Raw genomic sequence first — 9,086 nt, 5'->3', positions numbered from 1 at the left:
AATTCTGCTTCTTCCACAAAAGTCATCACTCATTCCACATTAAAGAATTTATAATCTTTGAGGAAGGCTTTTCCTATTTTCTGATCCCTAAATGAATAATTACTGTTCCCAAATAATCCAAACAGATACTGTTTCCAAAAACAGGCAATGTCTTTGATCAGAAAGCAAAGATCTTCAAGCAGTTTGGAGCCTTTAAACTAGTAGTGCCTGGCAATGCTTTTCCCTCTCTTGTTAAAAAGCTTTAATTCTGCCTTCCCTCTTCCCAACGCACTTCCTGTTCAGGAGTCTCTTGCAATTCTTCCCTTTAACAGAGAGCTCAGAAGTCCCTTTCCCTTTCCTAAAATGTAGGTGGTCCTCTGTTTCTCAGTTGGGACTTCCCAGTTAGCATGCTAGCTTAAATTTATTACTCTATCAATTTATCTTGGCTCCACTAAAATACATTTTCAACAGGTATTTGATGTTCACTTTATTCCCAGTTTTAGTATTTCTTTAAGAATGGTATACCTCCAGCCTGCCACAATAACGTGTTTCATAGATCATCAACTGCCCTATAACATTTTCTTCTGCCTAATATACAATTCCATTTTAATATAGCTGTCTCTGTATAAAGTTCTTCAGATGCTTTTTTAAATTTTACTTCTATTTTACATGCCATCATTAATGATTAGAAATAACAGGCTTAAGCATCGTCAAAAAAGTGTAGTTATATCAGACTAAATCCAAAACCAATTAGGCGATTGGTTGGAGTAAACACGGCACATCATCTCTCAGAATAAAAGGAGAAGAGTTTTGCTAATTGAGACTAATTTACAGAACTCATTTAACCCATTGCAGAGGTAATTTACAATCAGCATCCTAAATCTCAGCTACGTCATGTGAAATTAAACAATATATTAGACCACCCAACTCATGCACACATTACCTTCACGCTGGTATGACAGGGCTTGGGACAACCACTGCTGAATGGTACCTGCTCAGTAGTTCAACAGCATACCACTGCTTGCTGAAGCTGTGTTACCTGTCCCTTGCATGGTTGCCGAAAGGAGAAAAGAGCTATGACCAAAGCACGGAGAAAGATGGACATCCCACTTGTTTTGGGTTTTTTTTTTCCTTTTTAAACATGAAGAAATGTATTTTTAAGACATAGAGGAAAAAAGTGAGACAAGCTGCATTCTCCTATTCACTTTCAGCAGCAACTGTCCTAGAAGAGTGAATTGTTACTGTGACCAGTTTTCCACGCATTTTCTGGAACAATAGACTCAGTTACTGGCCTTTAAATGTTCCAGAGTTTGGGGACATCATGCCTGCCAGAAGCTTCCATGTAAGCATGACACAAAATCAAGATTAGCCTCCTAAATCCTGCTTGAACAACATGATGTTCTTTGTAACACAACCATATTTTCTGTCTACTTCCAGTTCAGAGCAACCAACCCATAGCACATGCAGAGCAGCTGGGGTCCATCTGCAAATGCTGACCATTGTAACTATGTCTTTGTGGCTTGTCATTTTAGAACTTGTGATAAATTTTTAGATGATATATCAACAGTCTGAAAAGATGTAGGTAACATGCAAGGCCTAAGTATTTCTGTAAACCTGTATTTGACCCCAGGCACAAAAACAAAAGAGATGAATCACTCCACCTCCACCTTTCATTAAGACAGAATTCTGATCTGTTCTATTGAATAGATGCCTTTATAAGTATGAAAGAACTTGATAAAATTGTTTAAAAACCACCCACTTCCAGAATTCAGATAGTAGGAACACAAAAATACTACTATTCAGAAAACAACTGAATAGAGAACAAAGAAGTTTTTTTTCTCTGAAGTGTATGGAAGCAAGGAGAATTCAACTTGAAATGATTACTGATGAAAGCAATTAGAAAAATCAGGAGAGGATAAAGGGGTGGGAAGTAAAGCAGAAGTTGGAATTTATGTAAACAAACCATTAATGGGCAGGTTTGGCCCAGTGCCTTTTGTCTATTCATAAAATATTCCCTCTTCTAGAAATAAAGTAGTTCAGGCAACAACTAGGCATTTTACTATATACTTATTTCATTTAAGATCTGCAAGCCTTTCCTTCCATAATAAGTCCAAAACTTACAAGAAGATAGTCTTGACAAAAAGGTAAAGAGTCTACAGAGTTCTATAGGTCTAGAAAGTATTTCCATGTTTAAATCTCACAGTTGATTATAAAAGCTTAAAGGGCAAAAATTCTGGCATCAGACAAGCACGTGGGGTTCTGATATTCATGAGACCCCCACATGCACAAACTAACTTGGTATTTGGCTCTGAAGAGAAAGAAAAATACAACCTAATCATCGACCACCTTCTCAATATTTTCCACAAGCCTGTTACATACTCAGAACCCAAGTTAGAAAGCTGTGCAGCAGCTTTAAATGGCTAACTCCCATGCAATTTGTGACGATTTAATGCGTAAAAGGAATATTTGCATGCATTGATGGCTAAATTGAGATCCAGACGGGTATATTGAAATACCTGAAATGCATATACCTTGCTGGTGTTTGTGTATCAAAACTACATATATAGCTGGTGTAGTACAAAAGGTTACAGACCCTTCTGTAGATCTGTAAAAACATATATACTGTTTTAAGAATAGCTTTTTTATTTTCGAAGTACATTGTCAAAATCCTTCAAAAGGTAAATATTTCGGGAAGGGCTGAGGTAGTTGAATTGTCTGCTGCAAATATCCCATGTCTGATGTTTTCTGTATGATACAATGGAACCAAATCCTCAGCAACAACTCAAACCCTTCATAGACATTATATTATTCTAACAGTGAAACGCTCATCAAATACCCATCAGTCCCACTTGCCTGCTCCTACATTCAAGCACTACCAGGCCTTCTAATAATAAATATTAGCCTACAAAATGTGTATATGGGGAGGGGAGTTTAATACTAATTTCCTTTTCCTTTTTTTTTTTTTAATAAATATTTTCAATGCTTTCCAATTAGTTTGACTCCACTACCCAAGTCTTGGCAATGTCTCTGTCCTCCTTCCTGCCGATAAGGGAGGACCTTGTAAGTAATTTCTTTGTGCCATCTACCTGGATTCCTAAAGAGTCCTGGGTTTCTGCTCTGTTCTTCAGACACCAAACTCACCAGCTTCTGACTTCCCAGCACCTGCTGCAACAGTTCTGCCCATTTCCTACTGCGGTCTACACCCTTGCTCTGTGGAGTAGCACAGGGAAGCAGCATGTACTCAAGTGATGTTCCCTAACAGGCGAAACAAGTAAACCAAGAGCATCCCCACGGAGATCTTCCATCCCTATGGCAAAAAGAGATGGATGCTGTGTGAGAAGCAAAATGGCAAAGTGCATGGCAGGAACGCTGGGTTTTGTGCCTTCAAAGCTGCCAACATCCTCTGGCCTTGGGAACTGCTGAGTCTGTGGGGCTGGGATCATGGAAAACAGAGTAACTTCTGCCGGCTTACATGCTTGTTTTGTAACATCAAGGCTCAGCCTCCAACTGCAGAGACTAGAAAGCAGTTTTTTAAACAATAAACTCAATTTCTGACCTTTATTGTGAAGCTCAGGAGCATCCTATAATAGGCTCTGCCAAATGCCTGTGGCGGTGTAAGTAACACTCATCACACATTTGAGCGCTCTTATTTCCTGTTAACAAATTTTTCTTGATCCTATTATTCCATTTAAAATTATTTTGATAATTTGTGAAAATGAATTAGTATCCATGATCCATTTATTTGCATAGTGATAGATTGCCAATCAGAGTAAGTTGCATGGAACTACCTTTACTTCCTGTGTGGGTGACTTTCTAATTTAATGTATCTTACTTTTTGTCAGGAACACAGCTGGCAGGAAATAATATTTGAAAAAGTCCTGAAGAACTATGTCAAAGCGGTGGACTTTTTGGAAAACCTGTTTGTTGCAACTAAAATTTTTTAAAAGTCTTAAGTGTCCCATTATCAATGTTTTCCCAAAAGAAACTTTCCATTTTTCATTCTGCTCTGGAATTTTTTTTTTTTTTTTTAATTAAAACTTGACAGTTTTGGTTCATAGAAAGCTGAGAGCTTAGCTTCTTGTCCTAAGTCAGGAGGAAAATGTTTTTAGTATTTCAAATTCTTGTGGCATGGAATGTCTTGCCAGCTCTAGAAAAAGCAAGAATCCTTAATAACTTTTTCGTTGTTTTTCAGATAGCTAGCTCCCAATGTGCAGTAACAACCAAGAAATTAAAACTCAGATCTTGCTATTCTGCTTCTCTTACCATCACAAATACCCAGCATCCTTGACAAATAGAAATTTCATGCATGCAGATACACTACACATATAAAATGGACTGCTCAGTTTGTGTCATGATCAATCACTTCAATAAACACGTCCAAGCTGAAACAAACACTCAGATAGGCCCATACTAGGCAACTGCTCAGGAAAAAAGTTCCAGACAGTCCAGATGCACACTAGCTCCTAGTAAAGCAAAGTTAGACTGAGTGCAGCTTACTTGCAGTGAGGTGGAGGTCATCAAATGACATCCCACTAGCACAGAGAATCCTGACGTTATGGTGAAATTTGTTATTTATAAAGTGTACATATACTGTTTGATAATAGCACCATGCAAAACTAGTCTGTGGATAACTTCAGCAGCAACAGAAATAAAACCAATTACAATTATTAGAATTTATTCCTTGCTGTCCTTCTGCAAAGACAAGTCTGCAGTCTTCTGATGCAACTGCAATGACAAAGTCTTTTTCATCGTAGCTGGAACCAACAGAATTAGGAGCTAAATCGCAAGTCATCTTGTAAACCCTGCTAACGATTTCTTGCTTAAGGGGCATATTCTTCAGGGAATAATTTTAATTAGTTTGATTATTTTAACTGCTGGCCAAACATATTTATCTGGCTGTAAAAATGGCAGATTGAAATCTGCAAACACAGCACCACTTTCTCTTTACATGCAGTTCATTTAAATATTTCAAATCTCTTTAAAATGGTAGATTTAAAGACAATAAGACACAATTTTATGTACTAAAATGGTAAAACTGAAGCAGAAAGAAATTACATTGCTTAAAAAGCCACAAAATGAGTCAATGTTAGATGTCATTTAAGAGGAATAGGGGATGACTATACCAGATGCATTTGTACCATCTTAAAAAGAAAAGTTTACACTGTATTACACCTAGCAGGATACCTCTAAATAATATATTATTTGTATCTGTACTGGCAATATTTATCACATGTCTATGTTGCTTCCTATACATATATAATAAATAATCACCAGTCAGCCAAAAACATGCCACCAGACAACAGCATACAAGGTCGCATAAATTAAAAAGTTGGATATTTTTCAACGCATACTCCACAATGTAATTGGATTAATATCTATTGTCTCTATTTATAAAACAATTACAGTACCTGCCTAACTACGCCCTGATACACAGATATTCTCTGTAACTATTCTGTTCCATTCTAATTGACCATATATTCAAGACCCAAACCTACTAACGTATATTCCCAGCTTTAGGGTTACATTACGCTCATACAAAATCACACTTACAAATCCTAGGTACTATTGCAAAATTTTGATTTTTGGCAAGACAATGGATACTTTTCAGACTCACGGGTTCTGGCCTTAGAGGAACCAGATTGAGTTTCTTTTCTTTTTGTCTTTAAGTGGATGTTCATTTCTGGGATAGTTTCCAGAGACCATTTATCAAGCGTATCATGAAACAGATTTCACATTGTGATACGACCACTACTAACACTCAACAAGGACTTCATGCTGGGACTTCACTCGTCTTCAGCTATACACTTCCTCTCCTCATTCTTAACATGAGCAGCAAATTTCCCTCCTGTCTCAGAAATTAGTGACGGCAAACACAGTAGCGACTCTTTCTTCTCAGAAAACACCTCTTCTGTGTACCTCAAATTGCTGTCTGAAAATATTCCAATGTGATTCAATCAAACAGCTTTGTTGTCATAGAAGTACCTCATAAACTGATGGAGTCAAGTAGTATACTTTGCTTTGCTTCCTAATTAAAACAATTACTTAAAATACAGGTGCCTGGAAAATTCTCACTGATCTTTATTTCACCAGTTCTAATCATTGCTATGCAACATCAATAGTACTTCTTTCTAAGAGATTTCCAAGAGATAGCCAGGAAGGAAAACCATTTTCATAGAACCCCTGAATGTATTTCTGTACAGTCGCACTTCCTTAGACATATTCTACTCTTATCTTCCTACAAGGCTTTGATTATGCACATAACAGATCTCAGTGAACCCATGTTATTAATCACCACTACAGATGCTGCTTGTATCAGCTTAAAAGTGTTTTTTCTTTTTAAGCTGATATATTATGCAGTCTCCATGGGCAAATATATATGGCATAAATATGCATGCTATGTATGTTTGTGTGTGTGTGTTGGAGGGGGTTATTTTCTCTGTTTTCTGTAAGTACTGCTCATTGTTGCTGATATAAAAACAGCATAACAAAACACAATTATTAACTGGTGTTATGCCAGAAAAAATGGCAAACTACCTAAAGTGAAGCTGTGATAGACTGCAGAATTCCTGCTAATTTCAGGTTGATGTGAGGTTGATTCAGGGCTCCCTTTTTGTCCCACATTTTCCATGAATGTTACATGTCCAATGTCCAGAGACTGGGTGTCAAGGGTGGCAAACTAGATAAATCTTTGGCCATAGTGAAGGCAGTAGGTTTTCCCATACTCCTCTTAGAAGTACTCACACTTGAAAGGTGCAACCCCGTTCCACTAAAAACAATGGCAAAATCTTACACGCGAGGAGGCTAGTAAGAAGGTGTAGGAAAGGGAGGGAAGTATTTTCATGACAAAACAACATAGTAGGAAAAGTCAGGAACAAATTTGTATCTATGATCAACAAGCCCCAGAGCTATTTCTCTGAAAACATGCTGAGCTGTAAGGCCTTACACAGCATTTGGGAAAGAGGGGATCATCTAATTCAAACTGTGCACTTCATGTGGACAAACAACAACTAAGAGGAATGTTCCCAGCAATCTCCCATCTCACAACAAGAGACCAATTATTAAGATTTTTTGCCCATCAATGCATGACTTGTAGACCTATTTCTTTTGCAAATGTCTGTGAAAATAAGCTTTTCATATCTACTGATTTTAAGGGAACTGACATTTATGATGACTGTTTTGCACACAGATTACTTTAAAAGACTTTTCAATGGGCTTTCAGTATATTTCAGGTTCCTAGAACAATTTTGCAAAATTGCCTCAGACTTTCTTCACTGTATTTTCTTCTTTTTACTAATGCTCCCAATGGCAATCACCACTGAATTGAAAGGTAAACACATGAACACAATTTTTTGTTGTTGTTTAGTTGGGAGGAAGCAATAACTTTTAAACAAGAATTTTTTGCTCTGTTTAAAATAACCAATGAAAATACTTTCACATTTTGAAAAGCTTTGAATTCTGACAGTGATTTATGAAAGGTCTGATATTAACACATGCCTTAAAATGAAAACGGAGAGCATAATCATCTTGGAGCATTAAAGTTATTGGAAACAGTTCTTAATTTCTTTCATTCACTTTTCATTTCAAGTGAATAACAGCATTCAGCTCTTATTTGATCCCAGCCCACCACAGCTTGTCACGTGGCCATTCTGAGCTTCACAACTGCAACGCTGTCACTAAGCTGATTTTCCATAAAGTACAAAAGTCCTGTCAAGTTTTAAGCAGCTTAAGAGCACTCTTCTCTGGCCATAGTTACAATCCCAGTGATGTGGCCAAGGCAGACAGGCAAACAAGCAGAAACAGGAAGTGAAGGTATGCAGACAGCACTCGAATACCCACTTTGGTTTTCTGAAATGGTAAAGCATACAAAGGACCGTTGATTAATCAGTTAATTATCTCACTACTTTGAAATGACTGTATGTCCAACCTTGTGGTGTCACTTAGTCAATCCCTTCTACTCATGACTCTAAAAATCATGAACCTGATATCAATAAGCAAGAGAACCAGCCTTCTCCTTAAAAATATCCACTCCCAAAAGACCATGAACATTTGAATATGGATCAGTCACTCTGACAAAGTGATGAATGGAAACGACACACAAGAGATTGATGTTTTAACTTCAAACCAACTATTCATTTGGGGATAGAGGATTATTAACTTTTTATTCTCAAAAGTTCTGCTTTGAAAAGTGAAACTGTAAAGATGGCAAGTCCCTGCTCATACTTGCCCTTCTGAATGGGCACAGGAGAGGGAATGAGGCAGCTTCTGTCCTTCATGTACTGACAGAGATCTTTTCATCAAAGCATTTTACTAAGACTGCAACATCATCAAGGCAGTGAGCTTGCAGTTTTAACACTGAAGGCTCTGTTTGCAAATAGCAAGAGGCTAATTTGGCGTAAAGACACCAGCAATGATTCTACTATTAAATTATACCTGTAGGAGAATGCAAGAAAAGGGGGATGAAGGAGTGGAGAGAACAAGAAAGTAGGAACCTGTTATCAACCCAGCACTAGAGACACTGAAGGGGGAAAAAAAAGGGTCCATAAAATTAGAGGCTTGGGAGATGGGAATCCTTGCTTCTCCAACACGGTTAATTTATTCTGGAAAAGGTATCAAAAATGGAAATTCCAAAACCCTTGTATTTACCTATAAAGCAACATTACTTGGCTTCAAAGGTACCAGATGATTGAGATGTTATGCTTTTGTGGGTTTTTTCTGTCAATCCAAGTAGTAGAGCTTTCTCTTTTATCTTGTATTTCAGGTAGGTAATCTCCAGTACTGAAGTGGATAAACCTATCAACTCATTTCACATGCAGCACTGAAAAGTCATCAGATGCTAACAACTCATTACTCAGCTGGGAAAGATCAAAACTAATGACAGATGAAATGCTCTCTTTCTTGTTATTAGTCCCCTGAGTCATCCAATTCCCACTGTAGCGTGCTCTATTTTTTGCTGCCTGCCTCTATATAACAAGCAACACTGCTGTTGCAGGTAGCTCCTGTGAATCATTCCTTGGGCTCACCCACCTGTGATTTGTGGGTGAGATGAGCTACTCTGACACTGCTTTCCTCTGGGGTCTCTCACTACACCTGACCAGGCTACTGAGACT

At 37.7% G+C, this 9,086-nt stretch overlaps 1 protein-coding gene across 4 annotated transcripts in view; it reads right to left on the bottom strand.

Moving 5' to 3' along the window:
* Window positions 1-9,086, bottom strand: part of RGS7 (regulator of G-protein signaling 7) — a 264,344-nt gene that overhangs the window by 132,941 nt on the left and 122,317 nt on the right. The window lies entirely within an intron of this gene.

This window comes from Pygoscelis adeliae, unplaced genomic scaffold, assembly GCF_000699105.1.
Source record: "Pygoscelis adeliae isolate BGI_AS28 unplaced genomic scaffold, ASM69910v1 Scaffold77, whole genome shotgun sequence".
Lineage (NCBI taxonomy): Eukaryota > Metazoa > Chordata > Aves > Sphenisciformes > Spheniscidae > Pygoscelis > Pygoscelis adeliae.
Note: the sequence above shows the minus strand (reverse complement) of the source record. Positions and strands in the feature narration are given on the sequence as shown.